The sequence below is a fragment of the Pseudorca crassidens genome, chromosome 15 (genome assembly GCF_039906515.1).
Source record: "Pseudorca crassidens isolate mPseCra1 chromosome 15, mPseCra1.hap1, whole genome shotgun sequence".
Classification (NCBI taxonomy): domain Eukaryota; kingdom Metazoa; phylum Chordata; class Mammalia; order Artiodactyla; family Delphinidae; genus Pseudorca; species Pseudorca crassidens.
Window position 1 is genome coordinate 31615441 of NC_090310.1, and position 15849 is coordinate 31631289.

General features: G+C 46.8%; 1 protein-coding gene across 1 annotated transcript in view; it reads left to right on the forward strand.

Moving 5' to 3' along the window:
* Nucleotides 1-15849, forward strand: part of USP7 (ubiquitin specific peptidase 7) — a 57307-nt gene that overhangs the window by 1124 nt on the left and 40334 nt on the right. The gene's annotated exons all lie outside the window — the stretch shown is intronic.

Genomic DNA, 15849 nt, shown 5'->3' on the forward strand with positions numbered 1-15849 from the left:
CAAAGTCTAAGGAGTCTTAAAAGAGTCCTTACCTATTTTGAGGGGGACGGACAGGCAGGAGTCAAAAGAGTGCCCCTGAATGAACGGGACATTGAATGTTCTGTTCTTGTTTTGCTTTTAGCCAGAGATCTTGGGGTGTGGAAATGAATGGGGGTGCTAAGGAAGCTCAGGTGAAGGAGCATTTGTCCTGTGGGGTGGCTGCACGTGTGGGGTGCTACATCCTGGTTGGTGGGAACTCTTACCATGACTGGTACTCCCCTGTGAGTAACGTACTGCCAACAGTTGGATGTGCTCTGAAAAAAATGGCCTGCAAGGTGGCAAAAGGCGAAGTGGTGGAGATGCCTGTGGAAGGCACTTCCCGCTGGTACTTACTTCAGTGGCCAGTAATGGGATCAGGAGAACCCAGTCCATGCCAAGGACCAGGCTGTCCGTCTCACTTGGCCCCAGAAAGGCAATAACTTCGTAGAGTTTTTGTCACGTGTCATTAAACAATTAGCTGAAGGAATACATTGCTGAGAGAATTATGTATATTCCTTTTAATGCCTCGTAAAAAGGGATTGCTTTTCAATTTCCTTTTCAAGTTATCCCCCAGTCGAGACAAAAATCCACTAGTGTTAGCATATCCGTGTCCCACTTATGTTGTCTTAGCACTTTTTAAGCGTTTTGAACACAGGTGAGAGCTGATCAGCATGGGCCCCAGTGCCTAGTGTATTTCTGGTACAGAACTGAGTGTCAGGGGAAATAGTCGTGTCCACAAGTTTCAAGGGCTTTTCTATAAGACTAGAGAGTGTTGAGTGGAGGAAGAGTTTTCAGAAGTCATGCGTGCTTTCATGACTACGTTTTTTTTCCTCAAGGAGTTTTGTTCTCATATCCAAGTTTTCGTTGGAAAAGTCGCCCGTAAAATCAGTAATCTGCAAATTTACTGGCGTCTCAAACTGAATGGTAAAGGTTGTAGTTTATTATTGCTGATTCCGTAAACTTCAGTCTTCTTCTGAGTGGGCCTCAGGTTCATTATCCAGAGGGTACCTTGTCTTTGTAGGGCTTACGGTCGTCAGCACCCTGTGAGCAGCCGCAGGTGTGCAGTTTAAAGAGCTGCCCATGTCTTAGGCAGTCTCTTTCAGCCTTTCTTAGCCTTCCCACTCCGAAAATGTGGCGTTAGGTTTATACATTGTAGTTTAGGACCAGCAAGTGTGAAAATCCTTCCTATTAAAAAGCGAGAAGGGTGGGATTTAGTGACCATCAGCTCTGCGTGGCCTCGTCTGCCAGGCTCTGTGAGTGACTCTTGCCTGCTTGGTGTTCGCCTTGGTTCCTGTGGACTCAGCAGCTGGAAGCTGTCAGGGCTCCCTCTGATCAGCTTGAGGAAGGGAAGCTTTGTGGATGCGGAGCATTTGCCCGCCCCTCCTGGGCAGGGCAGTTTCGAAGGAGCCGGGGAGACTGGTTTGGTTGGCGGTTTTTTCCTACCGACGGGTCCGGTGTTAGTTTGCTCTCCTGCTCTGCTTTATAGGGGTCACATTTGCTTTTGACTGATCCCTGCACAGCCCTTGCACATCTGCTGGAGAATAACAGTGCTCAGGATCAGTTATATTAAAAATGTCTTGTTTTGAGCCGTTAGGAAAGTTATGAAGGGTGAAGGGCAGAGAGGGAAAAGATGGGGGGGGCGTGGGGTATGGTGGCAGTTCAGTGGGGTTGAGACCACATGCTTCCTTCCTGTGAGGCCCGTGCAGGTTTTCAGGTTGGGAGGCAAAAAGCACCATGGAGGTGGTGGCCTTTGTCGGCCTGGCCAGGAATGAATGTGCTCCACAGTTTATTCACTCTCTAACTCAGAGGCCGCGCAGGCCGAGGGGCTGCAGGAGGGACCTGCAGTGGCCTCTGCCCTCTCGGGTACTTGAGAGGTGATAATCTGGTTTGTTACGCCCCCCTCCAAATCAACAGGAAGTTTTCCCAAGGCCTGGCTTCTGCATAGGCGGGCTGGCACAAATGTCAATACCTTGATGTTTGTTCCTTGGTGTGGTTCTGCCGCCCGTGTGAGCAGTCTCTGTTTCAGAGTGTAATCTTTGAGACTAATGGGCACAGACAGTTTTGGTTGACTTTTGTACAACACTCAGACCACTGCTATCAGGACACCAAGCTGGGAGCAAATCAATGAGTTGTCTGCAGTTTCTGAAAAGAATTGATCACTGACTTCTGTGGTTTTTGTTTGGGGGGAAGCAGTGGTGGATTTCTTTTTCTTTCCAACTTGTGTGGGTAGATGGAGTTTCAAGTTACTTTTCTGCTAAAGCAGGTTTGGGAGTGGAAAGTGAGTTCTCTTGTACACGTGTGCCCAAATAAACTACACTTGGGCATTTTATTATATCTAAAACATGTTTGTTTTTCAAATAGCGCTGTAACAAGACAAAAATCAAATAATATGAGAATATTGATTTTCCTCTCACATTAGCTTTGGTTGGTAAAAGAACTCTACAAAGTGAGCATCAACTTGGAGAACCCAGAAAAGATAGAGACACATAGAAGAAATTAGGCCAAACTTAGAAACATCTGACTGATGTGAGCCTGTCAGGTTTTGATGGGACTGGACGTTACTTTCCAGAAGGCATCCGCCCTCCTGATTCTTCCAGGCTGCTGATTTTGATTATCTGTAAACAAAAGATTGTTAACAGCACATATTGGAAAAAAGTGTATACCTTCATCTTGTTTTTTGGGGGGTGGGGTGAGGGGGATCAGTTTTGTGGAAAGGAGGAAAGAAGCCACTGAGTTAACTCACGGTGGGGCAGTGTGGTCAGAGAATACAGGCTTAGCGCCAGGCCTGAGTCTGAACGTGGACTTCACCGTTTAATTGTTGTGCGACCTCATGCACATTGCTTAAGCTCTCAGTGCCTCAGTTTCTGCATCCTTGAAAAGGAGGTCTGTCGTATCCTGCAAGGATGTTGTGAGGGTGGAAACACAAAGCATGTGTGAAGTGCTGGGCACAGAGATAGGGGCATCAGTGTTCACTCATGGTGTTGTGATGGTAAAAGGGTTACACCTGAGGCAGGGATGGGCACAGGTTAATCAAGCATGGCGCACACAGGTGGGGCAAGTTGACTTTCCTGGTTCTACGGTAATTATATCCTGACTTGGATTGGGAAGAAAACTGACCAGCCTCAATCTAAGCAGCATTGTTTATGAAATCCTAGGCTTGATGTGCCTAAATAGCTATATAAGGTTAATGCTATAATATTTTAAGAAAAATGTAGTGGATGATAGAGGAGTGGATAGTGGATTTGGTGCGTTGTTACACTGCTGCCGAAGCCTGGTTAGCTCAGTGGCCTTCGTGATGAGAGTATTCTTGCTCTTGCACTAGTGTTAGAGCATCTAGTAATGAATTTGATGAGGTTGCCAATCAGGTTGTAGCAGGGAAGCCAGGTTACACGAACCTCCAGACTTTGGGAGTCGGCCCTGAATTCTTGTCTCTAAATCCCACATCCTGTTACCAAAAGCCCTTTCGGTTTTCCATCCACCACCCTAAACCAGGCGGCCCCTGTTGCCTCATGCTGGAACTTTGCAGTAGCCTTCTTACTGGTCTCTGCTTCCACTCTTCCTGGACCGCACACAGCTGTCTTTTCACTGCCCTGCTTATTAGAAGGACTCAGGTGTGCTGCCTTCCTCATGCAGGTAGATGGGTAGTCGCACAGCCCGGCCTCTGCTATCAGGATCCTCGGTCAGCCTGCTTTGTGCTTCAGGCTCTGAGTGCACACACACTTGCACTGCATGACGTGCAACTCTGGCTTTTGGGCCCTGTACTTGCACAGGTAGTGTCTCCTTCTCCTTGAATACAGACAGGACAAGAGACCCCAGGAAAGTGATTCAGATGCCACCTTTTCCCTAAACTTTTCTGGTGGTCTCAGCCACTTGCCTTGCATAAGAGCCATGTCTTGCCCCATGAGCTACTTGTGGGGTTGCTCTTCTGTACTCATCTTCGTCACCGCTGGACTGTTTGTCCATCTGAAGATACCCATCTTATGTTCCTTTTTTGTTAAATGTGTTTGTGGGAGACACTCATTCAGGAAACAGCAATTTTAAGGCAAAACAGTAGTACAGGAGATGGCTGGCTGGCAGGGTGGTGTGTGAAAGAGAATGCCAAAGCCATAAACCAATATTGCTTTGATAGCTGCTAATTCAGTTTTATTGCCTTTAACGTAAGTTGCTTGAAGTGGCATTTTTGATCCTTTTGCAAGGAAAAGCTCCTTTTCCAGACAAGGGTATTGATGGACCTTATTGAAGTTTTCTATTGAGTATTTTTAAAATTTGTTACTGTTTCTGGTTTTTTGCATGGGTAGTATGTAGCCTGGGTACTTCTGCTTGATTTCCAAGGCAAAGGAATTTTACTCTGGGGACCAAGTTGTAACAAGGTATTTCTTGACATGTACTGTGACGGTTAAATGTTCAAATGTCACCTGCTTCAGAAACTTCTTGTTCTGAACTAATTTGGACTTAGGCAAGTTGGAGGAAGCAGGATTTTTAAGTGTCTTGCGTAGGCAAGAAAGTCAAGTTATGCCATTTTGGTAGTAACTTAACACATGGCTTGGCCAATGAGAAGTCAGATGTGTTGAAATTCTCTTGAAGAGAAGCAGGCCTACTTCTGAGCATTGGTGATTTAAACTTGGAAGTTGGACATGGAGGTAGTTAGAAAGTTGGTTGTGTAGGGAAATACACTGACCCGGACTAGAGTGAATGCTTCCAGAACTTAATGATGACACTAGTGTGAGCTAGCAAGAACCAGGGAGTAGGGAGGCGGAGGGGCCTCGGTGGGGCACGCCTTAGGGAGTAGTGTCACTGTCTTTGCTGTTGGGCAGAGCAGAGCGCTCCAGGGGGTGACGAGACTGGAGGGCTCATTGACTGTGCGGCTGGGCCCTCGCTGGGCTGAGCACGTGCTGTGTTGTCACCAGCTCGGCTGGGACCACTGTTGTGTGGGCACAGCTGTTACTATTCTCAGAGATGCCCAGGTGTCCTTCCAAGGAGCCCAAGTCATCTGCTCGACCTGGGGTTTATCTTAACAAATGTGAGTTCTGTATCAGAGTCTCAAGGTGGTGGTCCTCCCTTCTTTTTAGGTCATTTGAGAATCTGCAGGATAAAGAGCAGGAGGTTCCCTTCTGTGACCACAACAGTTCCACGTGATTTTCCTGCCTGGCATAGAATATTCGAAACCCAGGCCCTCCCTGGGTTCTGATTCCATGCTAGTGACTAATTGGTTTCCCTGACATCCTGATACTGGGAGGGCACTGTCCTGTATGAGGTACCAGCCCCCAGAATATTGACCAGAGGAAGGTCTAGCTCTTGCAATAAGTTGTTGAGCTGGCCTCTGCTTTGGAAAGGGGCTGTATGAGATTGTTGGGGTGACCTGTAATGCAGAGTGTGATCACACCCAGGGTGTGGCCACCAGTGTCTGGGTAGTGATCTGACTTCTTGGCTCCCTCCTGCCCCCCCCCCCTCCCATGGTACTTTCAGAAAGAGTTGAGGGGGCTTTTCTCTAGGGTATAGGCTGAGAAACCTTACTAACCTAACCTTACTAACCTAACCTAACCTTACTCACCTGGAGTTGCAAGTGCATTTTGTCAATATGACTTTGGGGAATAAATTACATTTCAAGGCCCTTAATTGACCCTGTGCAATTGCTGTTTTCAAGTAAGGACATGTAATGCTCCTTAGCCTGTTTGCATGGTTAGAGAGTCCAGCTCCTCCTTGTAAATAATGTGGGGCAGGTAATTTTTTTTTAATTGAAGTGTAGTTGATGGGTAGGTAATCTTGAAGTGCTTGATTCTTAGAGTTGGTAGTTTATGTCAGCTAGGAGGAGAAATTATTCAGTCAAACAAAGTGTGTGTGAATTGGTTAAAAACATTCCTCAATCCCTATTGCTGTTTTATAACCATCATAGATGGGCACGGAAGAATACTCCCCCAAGAGTCTCAGCCTTTTCCTCTTCTGTCTTTAGCTTGTTAAGGACAAGAGGGAGAACAGATAGGGGCTGGAATGCCTGACCTGCAGAAAGTCCAAAGAAGTAGCTGGTGGAGTGAGGTTGCTGAGCTCGAACCCTAACCCAGCTCCCAGTGGTGGCCAAGCGGTGGCTTCTGATCTGTGTGATATCCTGCCTGTGCTAGCCAGAGGACTCCTTCATTCTCTAAAGCACTCCAGGTCTCCTGCTGCTACCCATGAGGACAAACTGAGTCTCTTTTCCTACTGAGACCTGGATTGCTTGAGAATGCCAGCTCGTATTCTTTTTTTTTTTTTTTTTTTTTCCCCCGGTACGCGGGCCTCTCACTGTTGTGGCCTCTCCCGTTGCGGAGCACAGGCTCTGGACGCGCAGGCTCAGCGGCCATGGCTCCCGGGCCCAGCCGCTCCGCGGCATGTGGGATCTTCCCACACCGGGGCACGAACCCGTGTCCCCTGCATCGACAGGCGGATTCTCAACCACTGTGCCACCAGGGAAGCCCTGACAGCTCGTATTCTTATGGGGGCAGAGGAGAAGACATGTGGGGTAGGAGGATGCTTAAGGGTTTACCCTGCAGTGTGCAGTAAGGTAGCCACCAGCCACATGGTGGCAATCACATTCCTTAACTGACTAGCCACGTTTCAAATATTCAGTTGCCACCCGTGGCCAGTGGCCACCACATTGGACAAGCAGGTACAGCACATGTCCGACAGGGCAGACAGTGTTAGTGGCCAGAGTTCACCGAAACAGTCTGGTTGGATCCTTAGCTAGAGGGTGTTTCTGGTAGCATTAGTGTCACATTGGATGTTGGAAAGATACAGTGTGTCCTGGAAAAGCTAAATTAAAATGAGTGAATAAATAGTTCCTGGGCAAACGCTACAGAGCAGGCTTTCTTCGGTTATTTGTGGTGAAGAACCAGTTTTGTTTTTTTTTTTTTTTAATTTCCAGTCTGTTGTGGACAATTTCTTTCTGTATTTTGTAGACATGCAGTGTAAACAAATTGTTTAAGAAATGAAATAAAATACACATACACAATGCAAGCCCCAGGTTGTTATTAAAGTCACATTTCAACAGTTATTGCTTAGAACAAACACGCAGGGAGGATTTGCAGAAACTGTACGTGTTCATTGCAAGCGTGTATAGGCCATTAATACAAGGGAACGTGCTATTGCACTTGTAACTTTGTCATTCCACCATGGTAACTGAACAGTTTTGTGTGAAATATCAATTCCCCGTATTAAACCTTATTTGCACACTACTTTTTAAAGAAACAAATAATCTCGCTTCCTGCTTGGATGGATGGCATCCCTGCTCCTCATAGAGAATGTTGATCCAAGTCATTTCGATGTTCGTTTTACTAATATGCAGGTGAGTCCAGTGCTGCGGAGGTATACCCCTGAGATTGGGAGCCATCTTCCAGCAGTTTTCCAAAATGTATCCATAAACAGCTCCAACTCTATCCTATAAACTAACATCTAAATTATGTTTCGTTGAAAGAAATGGGTTCTGGGTCCTATTGACTTGGGTTGCAGTTAACCAGCTAACCCTAAACTCTTACGAACTGTAATGGGGTCCCGGGACACGTGACACCACACTCCAGTTTGACAGCGCACCCACTGGCCCAGGCTAGGGTGTTGCAGGAAGTCAGGTTGCTGCAAAGTCTCCCCGCTTGCTCTGTTGCGGTCAGGTCCGAAGAGGGCAACTGCTTGCAGGCTGTGTGCAGGCACCTTGGGCTTTGCCACCCCCGCCCCCTGCTTTCTCATCTGGATGTTCCCGAGCACCAGGCCTCATGGCTTGCTTCTGACTCCACTGTACCCTTGTGGCAGCAGAGCTGTACTTGCTGTGCACTCGCAGAGCCTGGTGCAGGGCTTCTGCCCACGAGATAGACATTTATGCAAACCCTCCCGACAGGCAGGTACAGGGCTGGCTGCCCCCAGCACGTGAGTGAAGGCTCTTGGTAAACATGTGCCAGGGAGGGCTGTGATGGGGGGGGTGGGTACTGACCTACGGTGGGGAAGCGGGTGGGTCATCGGAGGCTTCACAGAGGAGGGGACACAGCTAAGTTTGAAAAGAGGGAGGGGTGGTGTGCTCAGAGGCAGGAGGTGTAGAACAGCATCATGGGCTTGGGATCTAGAGGGAGAGGATCTGTGGTCCCCAGAGCAATGGTCCACAGAGATGTCTGTCCTAATCCCTTGGAAGCCGTGACTATGTTACTTACCTGGCAGGGAACTTGGCAGGTGCGATTAAGTTCAGGATCCCTAGACGGGGAGATTATGCAGTGTTACTCAGGTGGACCCAGTGTAATCACAGGGTCCTTAACCCGTGAAAGAGGGAGGTTGGAGTGGCGTGATGTGAGAAGGCCATTGCTGGCATTGAAGATGAAGCTGGAAAAGGCCAGGAAGCAGATTCTCCCCTCGAACCTCCAGAAGGAGCCAGCCCTGCTGACACACTGATTTTCGCCCAGTGAGGCCCACTTTGGACTTGTGACCTCCAAAACTATAAAAGAATAAGTGTGTGGTGTTTAAGCCAGTAAGTTTGTGGTGATTTGTTCAGCAGCCAACAAAACTAATAATGATCCAAGAAGGTGGGTAAGAAGCAGTAGGTGGGTGTCCAGTAAACTGGCCTTGAACCTTAGAGAGCTGCATAGAGGCTGGGAGAGCTTGGCAGCTACCCCTCCCTGGGCCAGGCCCCTGGACGTGAGAGCTGTGTCTGTATCAACTCATTGGCTCCTTACCACAACTCTGAAGTAGATGCAGCATCATCCCCATTTTATAGCTGAGTGAAACAAGGCGCTGAGCAAGTTAAATAACCTACCCAGGGTTGGTGGCAGTGGTGGGATTTGAACCCAAGCCATGTGGCTTCACAGAAATTTGCGTCTCATCATAGTCAGTGGACGCTATTTGTCATGAAGACGTTGTTACTGCTTTTTTTTTTTTTTTTTTTCCGGTACGCGGGCCTCACTGCTGTGGCCTTTCCTGTTGCGGAGCACACGCTCCGGACGTGCAGGCTCAGCGGCCATGGCTCATGGGCCCAGCCGCTCCGCGGCATGTGGGATCCTCCCGGACCGGGGCACGAACCCGCGTCCCCTGCATCAGCAGGCGGACTCTCAACCACTGCGCCACCAGGGAAGCCCTGTTACTGCTTTTTAATTTAAACTGCTGCCTTCTCCCGCGTTTCTTATCTCACCACCCCAAGTGGCAAAGCTGCAGTTGGGCTCCTCAGTCTGAAGATTTTTGTGTGGCTCACCGCATGCTTTGAATATAGAAAGTAGCTCACTGCCGAAATCAGCCGGGGCCACCTTATACTTCAGCAAGTGGAATATGGTGGCAGAAGCAAAATAGATGTGTTTTTAAAGGTAGATGCCTCCCTTCTTTGAGAATCAGGTATTCAGTAATGTGATCCTAAGCTGAAATGAATCATCCCTAAAGCAAACCATTCAGGGCTCTGGGCATATGGAGAGATTTAAACTTGAGAAGGCTTGAGCCTTGTCTGCCAGGGCTCAGGGCGAAAGCATACTGCATTTCAGAGGGCCAAGTTCTGTGGAGCTACAGGGTCAGACCTCAAGGCACCTTGTCCACTCAGGTCCTCCTGTCACCTCACCCTCATGACCCTGCATCTGCACATGAGCAAACTGAGGCTCCTCCAAGCCACACAGATGGCACCAACCTGACTGTACCCCTGCTGTGTCTTGAAGTCCTGACCAGCTGCATTCCTCTCCTCCCTGTCGCCTGAATCATCTGTTTCTTTCTTAAGACAGCAGCTTCCACAAGGTGGAAGGAAAACAGGGTCGGAGGTGCCAGAGCCCGGGATTGCTCAGCTGGGCAGGGGTTGAAAGAAATGAGGTCCTAAGAGGCCAGCCAGTCTCCTCGCTTCACTGACTTCCAGCTAGTTGCGTGGTGGTGTTTCTGTGGCACACACAGAATATCTTCCTTCTGGGCCTCTTTCCCTGACAGTGAGTTTTAAAACATGAGATAGATTCATACATACAACTTTAACAAACTGCTAATGCATTCATCGCTGGGTTGGCGAAATTGAGACCTTCAAGCCAGTGCATTTGGGGAGTCTAGAGAAGATGCAAATAAATGAGGTAACTCTTGGGCATCCTAGTAGGGGGGACGACCCAGAATGCAAATGATCCGTAGAGGTGACTAGTTCAGCTTCAAGATGTGCGGCGGCCAGCCACACAGATTCGCACACGGTAAGGACAGGCGGTCCTGGTGGTGGCTGTGATGGTTGTGGGCTCCTGCAGGATGCCCAGGTCGTGGGGATTGTGATGTTACAGGCATGGTCCCTGGGAGCTGTCAAAAGTCTTCAGAATTATTCTCAAGTTGGTCATTAATTACCTTGAGGGCTACGGGGAAGAGGGAAAATTAGTACTACAAATCTGCAAGTTTTCTGTTATAGCCAGTATTTCCTTGGGAATCAGAGGCTATTATTTGGATTTCTATTTTGATGAAGTTAAAAATCCTATACTTTTTAAGGCCTTTTGTTCTTAAAATACTGGTTTCATTTTGGGTATGTTATCAGAGAGCTCTTGGTCACATAATTTTGTTTTAGAGCAGAAAGCGACTATTCTACCCCCTACTCCACGGGCCAAGAAACCATGTCTCTGGGGGCTTGAAGTGATTTAAGTAAAATTAAGTAAACCCTCGGGTCCTACGTCTCACTAGCGCTATTTCAGGGGCTCCATAGCCACCTGTGGCTCGTGGCTTCCATATTGGGCAGCGCAGCTGTAGACAACCTCCATCATCACAGAAAGTTCTAGCGGCCAGTTGCTGCTCCAGACCCAGCCTGTGAACTGGGTTTAGCTTTGCCTTTCTAGAAGACTGCCTTGGAGAGGATTGTTCAGAATAACAGAAAACCAGGCATTTTCTTCTGTAAAAACCTGGGAAGACGGTTCCCCAAACTGGCTCAGCACAGCGCATACTTGGCCCTTCGTCTCAGATCGCTGCTTCAGGCCCTGAGCTGGGGGGTGGTTTACAGAGATGAAGAGGTGATAGGTGTCTTTGCAGAGGGAGAGTCAGCAGGATATAGATGGGTCACGTGAACATGTAATTAATGCAGGATAGAAAGCGATGAATGCTGCGAGAGGTGCAGAGAGAGGGCTCTGGAAGTGGGGGAGAGCAATTATGTCTGGGGGCAGGGGAGCAGGAAGGCTCCTGAGTAGTACTGGCAGTGGCCGGAGCGGGTGGTTAGGATTTGAGTTCTGGGGGATTTGAGGTGAAAATGGCAGAGGTAAGGCCTTTGGGTAGATGAAAATAGAGGCCCCTCTCTGATTCCTGCCCATGTGCATGGATTGTAATGAACTGTGTTTCTTTGCTCTTCTCCCCTTTAGACTTTGAGGCCAGGGAGCATTCTATTCTCTACACCTTGAACAGCAGTTTCTACCAGATAATTGAACGCATTGCATTTTTATATTTTAGTTTCAGTAGGACTGGAACATGCCACCATGTTCAATGCCAAATAACCTTAATTTTACCTACTTTGGTAACCATTATAAAGGGTTAGATTTGCACGTGCCCTTCTATAAGTCTTTGTGGGAAAATGTTAGTAGTCACCATGAATTTTATTTGTATTTATTATTTATTTTTTCTAGAAAAATTTTATTTTTGACTGCATCAGGTCTTAGTTGCGGCACACAGGATCTTTCCTTGAGGCACGTGGGCTCAGTAGTTATGGCACGTGGGCTTAGTTGCCCCACGGCATGTGGGATCTTCCCAGACCAGGGATCGAGCCCATGTCCCCTGCATTGGCAGGAGGATTCTTAACCACTGCACCACCAGGGAAGTCCCTATTACACTTCTTGTTGTCAGGATCCTGGGACAGTTTTAAAATTGGTGAGAACCCCAAAGAGCTTCTGGATAGGTGGGTTATAGCTATCATTATTTGCCAAATTAGAAATTAAAACAGTCTTAGTTATTCATTTAAAAATAATAAACCAGTACATAGTAACACATTTAACATACTGCTTGTTTTGGGGTTTTTTTGGGCCACGCTGTGCAGCTTGCAGGATCTTAGTTTCCCAACCAGAGATTGAACCCGTGTCCCCAGCAGTGAAAACACTGAGTCCTAACCACTGGACCGCCAGGGGATTCCCACATTTAACATGCTTTTCATAGGAAATATTTTCTAAAACAAAAATTTAATGAGGAATGGCATTGTTCATACATTTTGCAGATTTCTTTATTATCTGGCTTGATAGAAGACAGCTGGATTCTCATATCTGGTGCTGTCAGTTGCAATGTAAATTTTACTGGAAATATAAAGCAAACCCAGTCTTACAGAGGTATAGCCTTTTCAGGCAACTGTGGCAATTCTTTCATACTACATCAAAATTTGGTAGCTTCTTAAGGTTGATTACAGCATGCAGTTTGAAACCCTATGATTAACTTACCGTGCTCTGTTACATTAAAATTTATTGGGTTGTCTTGTACTTTGAATGGAGCATTTCTAATACCGTTCATTGGTCATTTGGAAAATACTGATTCACAGAGTTATACAGATCTTTTAAATGTTGGCATATTTCATTATACAGTTACATTAAAAAGTCCTTAAAATACCACATTCATGTGTGTAACAGCCTACCTAACTCGGTATAGGGTTGTAGTTATAACTCCAGAAAGCTCGCTGGCACAAAGAGAGCAGTGACTTTTGTCCTGTATTTAAGAGTCTTACTACTATCTGGCAGAGGACGAAGATGGTTGGATGATAATTAGCTAGTGGCAGCCTAGTTGTCCGCAGCAGCTGACGCCATGGGGACGGGCAGCAGGGGACGGGCAGCAGGCAGTGCTGGGTGGTCCCCTGCAATGGGAAATCGTCCTCTGGTCCCCCTCACACTTAAAGGTGTATGTAAGATGGTCCTGTTAAGATGAGTAACAGATATTTTGTGAGAATTCAAGGAGAGCGTGCTTAAACCAGAGGTAATTGTGATTTTGATTATTTTGCTTTCTATTCCTCCATCATGGTCAGCCTTCCACTTGTTTATTGTTTGTCTTTCCCCCCATTTTCTCCGTTTTCCAGTAGCTTGCGTGGAACAGTTGGAACTCTTTGGGAATCGGTCTGATTTTTTTTTTTTTGCGGTACGCGGGCCTCTCCCGCTGCGGAGCACAGGCTCCGGACACGCGGGCTCAGCGGCCATGGCTCACGGGCCCAGCTGCTCCAACGGCATGTGGGATCTTCCCTGACCGGGGCACGAACCCGCGTCCCCTGCATCGGCAGGCGGATGCTCAACCACTTCGCCACCAGGGAAGCTCAATCGGTCTGAATTTAAACGTAGCTTATGAAGTAGCACACCTTATTTATGTATGTGAGTTTACTGGAGCAAAGGGTGTGTCTGACCTCCCATTTTCCTGGCTTTTTGACGTTTTTGACTCCCTCTCTCCTCAAAGAACAGGAGCTGTGATACACACATTTGTGTACAAGACCACCCGAACAAAGGTCCTGAGGCAAAAAGACTCAGACCTGTATATCTTTTATGCTCTCTCAGTTCTCTTTTCCCGAATGGTTAAAGATCTGAACCCATATCCCGGGGCAGTGCTTATTTAAAGAGTCAGTAAATCATTTCTTATTCTCCCTGCCCTCCAGGTGTTTTTTTCCTTTGTTTTTCTTTCGTTGTTTTTCTTTTGCCTTTGGGGTGAATGGCTCTGAGTTTCAGCACAGGTGTAAGTCTGCGTAACCACTGCCCCAGTCAGGACCCAGAACCTCCCCTCACGCTGTGCTGGTTGTGTCTCCACCATGGCCATGCTCCCCATCCCGTACAGGTTTGTCATTTTGCAGATGTCGAGAAAATGGAATCATACAGCATGTAACCTAATCAGTAGTTGCTTTTTATTGCTGCTTCCATTCTGTTCCACGGAGGGACACCTGGGTTGTCTCCAGTTTTGGGCAGTTACAAATGAAGCCATTATAAATACCCGTGTTCAGGTTTTTGTGTGAACATGAGTTTTCATTTCTCTAGAGGATGGTGTAGAGTTGTTGTGTGAGGTATGCTTCGTAAGAACCTGCCACCTACTTCCCAGGTGCCCGTGCCCTCTCCCACTCCCCCATTGATCTTCATCCTCGCCAGCACTCGAGTGTCAGCATTTTTCACTTTAGTCATCCTGGTAGGTGGATAGTGGTTTTAATTTGCAGCTATCTAATAGCTCACAGTCACACATCTTTTTATGTATTTATTTGCCATCCCTATACCCTCTATGAAGTGTCTGTTCAAGTATTTGGGGTTTTTTTGTTTTGTTTTTCTGTCAAGTTTGGAGAGCTCTTTATATGTTTGATATAAGTCCTTTGTCAATAGGTGATTTGCAAATATTTTCTCCCAATCTGTAGCATGTCTGTTTATTCTCTTAACAGTGTCTTTCCGGAGAAGTCCAGTGTATCAAAATTTTTTTCTATGGATCTTGCTTTTGGTGTTATGTCTAAGAATTCTTGGCCATGTCTCACGTGATTACTTCTAAAAGTTTTAAAGTTTAAATCTATGTTCATCTACGGTCTATTATCAGTTAGTATTTGTATAAGGTGTGAGGTTGGAGGGTTTTTTGTGGGTTTTTTTGCCTATGGATGTCCAACTGTTTGTTGAAAAGACTGCTGTCCCTTTCCATTGAATTACTTACACCTTTGTCACAAATCAATGTAGTAATGTTTACATGGGTCTATTTGCGGACTCTCCTGTCCCATTGATCTGTGTCTGCGTAACACAGCACCATCTTGATTACTGAAGCTTTATAGTGAGTCTCAAAATCAGGTAGTGTAATTCCTCAAACTGTTCTTTTCAGAATTGTTTCACTTACTCTGCTGGATTGTGATTGGAATTGTGTTCAAATATACCGATTAATTTCAGGAAAGCTGACACTGTTGCTGTGCCTACCAGCCCCTGAACACCATATGTCTTCTGCTCCCGCGACTTTACCTGGGAAACTAGTCTTCCTCCCAGGAACTTTTCAACACTTTCTTTGGCCACTGGTTTTTTAGAAGGTTTTGAAAGTAGGTGTTCCTTGACAGTCCGGGTGGGTCCCCTCAAAAGGAGGGTAAGGCCTGAGTGGTGGTCTGCTGACACCAACGTGGGGAAAAAAACCAACCAGAAACAGCTTAGTCCTCTGTCCTAGGCTGTTCTGTTTGTGGCTTTATACAAATAAAGGAACTCATTTGAAATTGGCTGTGCTTGACTAGTTTTCAAAAGTTTTAGTTAGCACAGTCACAGTATGTTTAAAATCTCTCCTCTACTTCTGACCCCAATCCTCAGCCCCCGAACTTCCTTGTCTTTTTAAGTAGTTCTAAAGAAAATCCAGGCATTTAAGAGAGGATGCTGCCATTTGCCCCGGTGTAAAAGGACCTTCAAGGTCACAAGTAATCTAGGTAATCCCTTTGTTCTGGGATCCTTTTGTTCCTACTCCCTCCTGCCCCCAAATGGGCAGCTGCTGTACCCTTTTCTTTCTCTGATATAACCTTTTTTTAAAAAATTTTTTATTGAATTTGTTAAAATATTGCTTCTGTTCTGTTTTGGTCTCGGCATGTGGGATCCCAGCTCCCCAGGGATGGAACCTTGTACCCCCTGCATTGGAAGGCGAAGTCTCAACCAATGGACTGCCAGGGAAGTCCCCACTGGTACAGACTTTATGGGCTGCTTGAGGTGGTGTCAGGCCTTAGGCAGTACTTTGGTTGTGCCTTTCTGCATTGTGCTTTGCTTTGCTTCGCGTGTGTGGGTGGTTTTACCTTCATTATAAAGGCAGTACATATTCGCTGAGACATTAAAACAACATGGAAGCAAGAAGGCAAGAAAGACTCCGTCCCTCAGTGAACATGTGTACTTAACGTACGATGGGTGTTGTCCTGTTTTTCATCTCGTCCACATGTACAGCTTCCTTCATTCTGTAAGGACATCCTGCTAATTG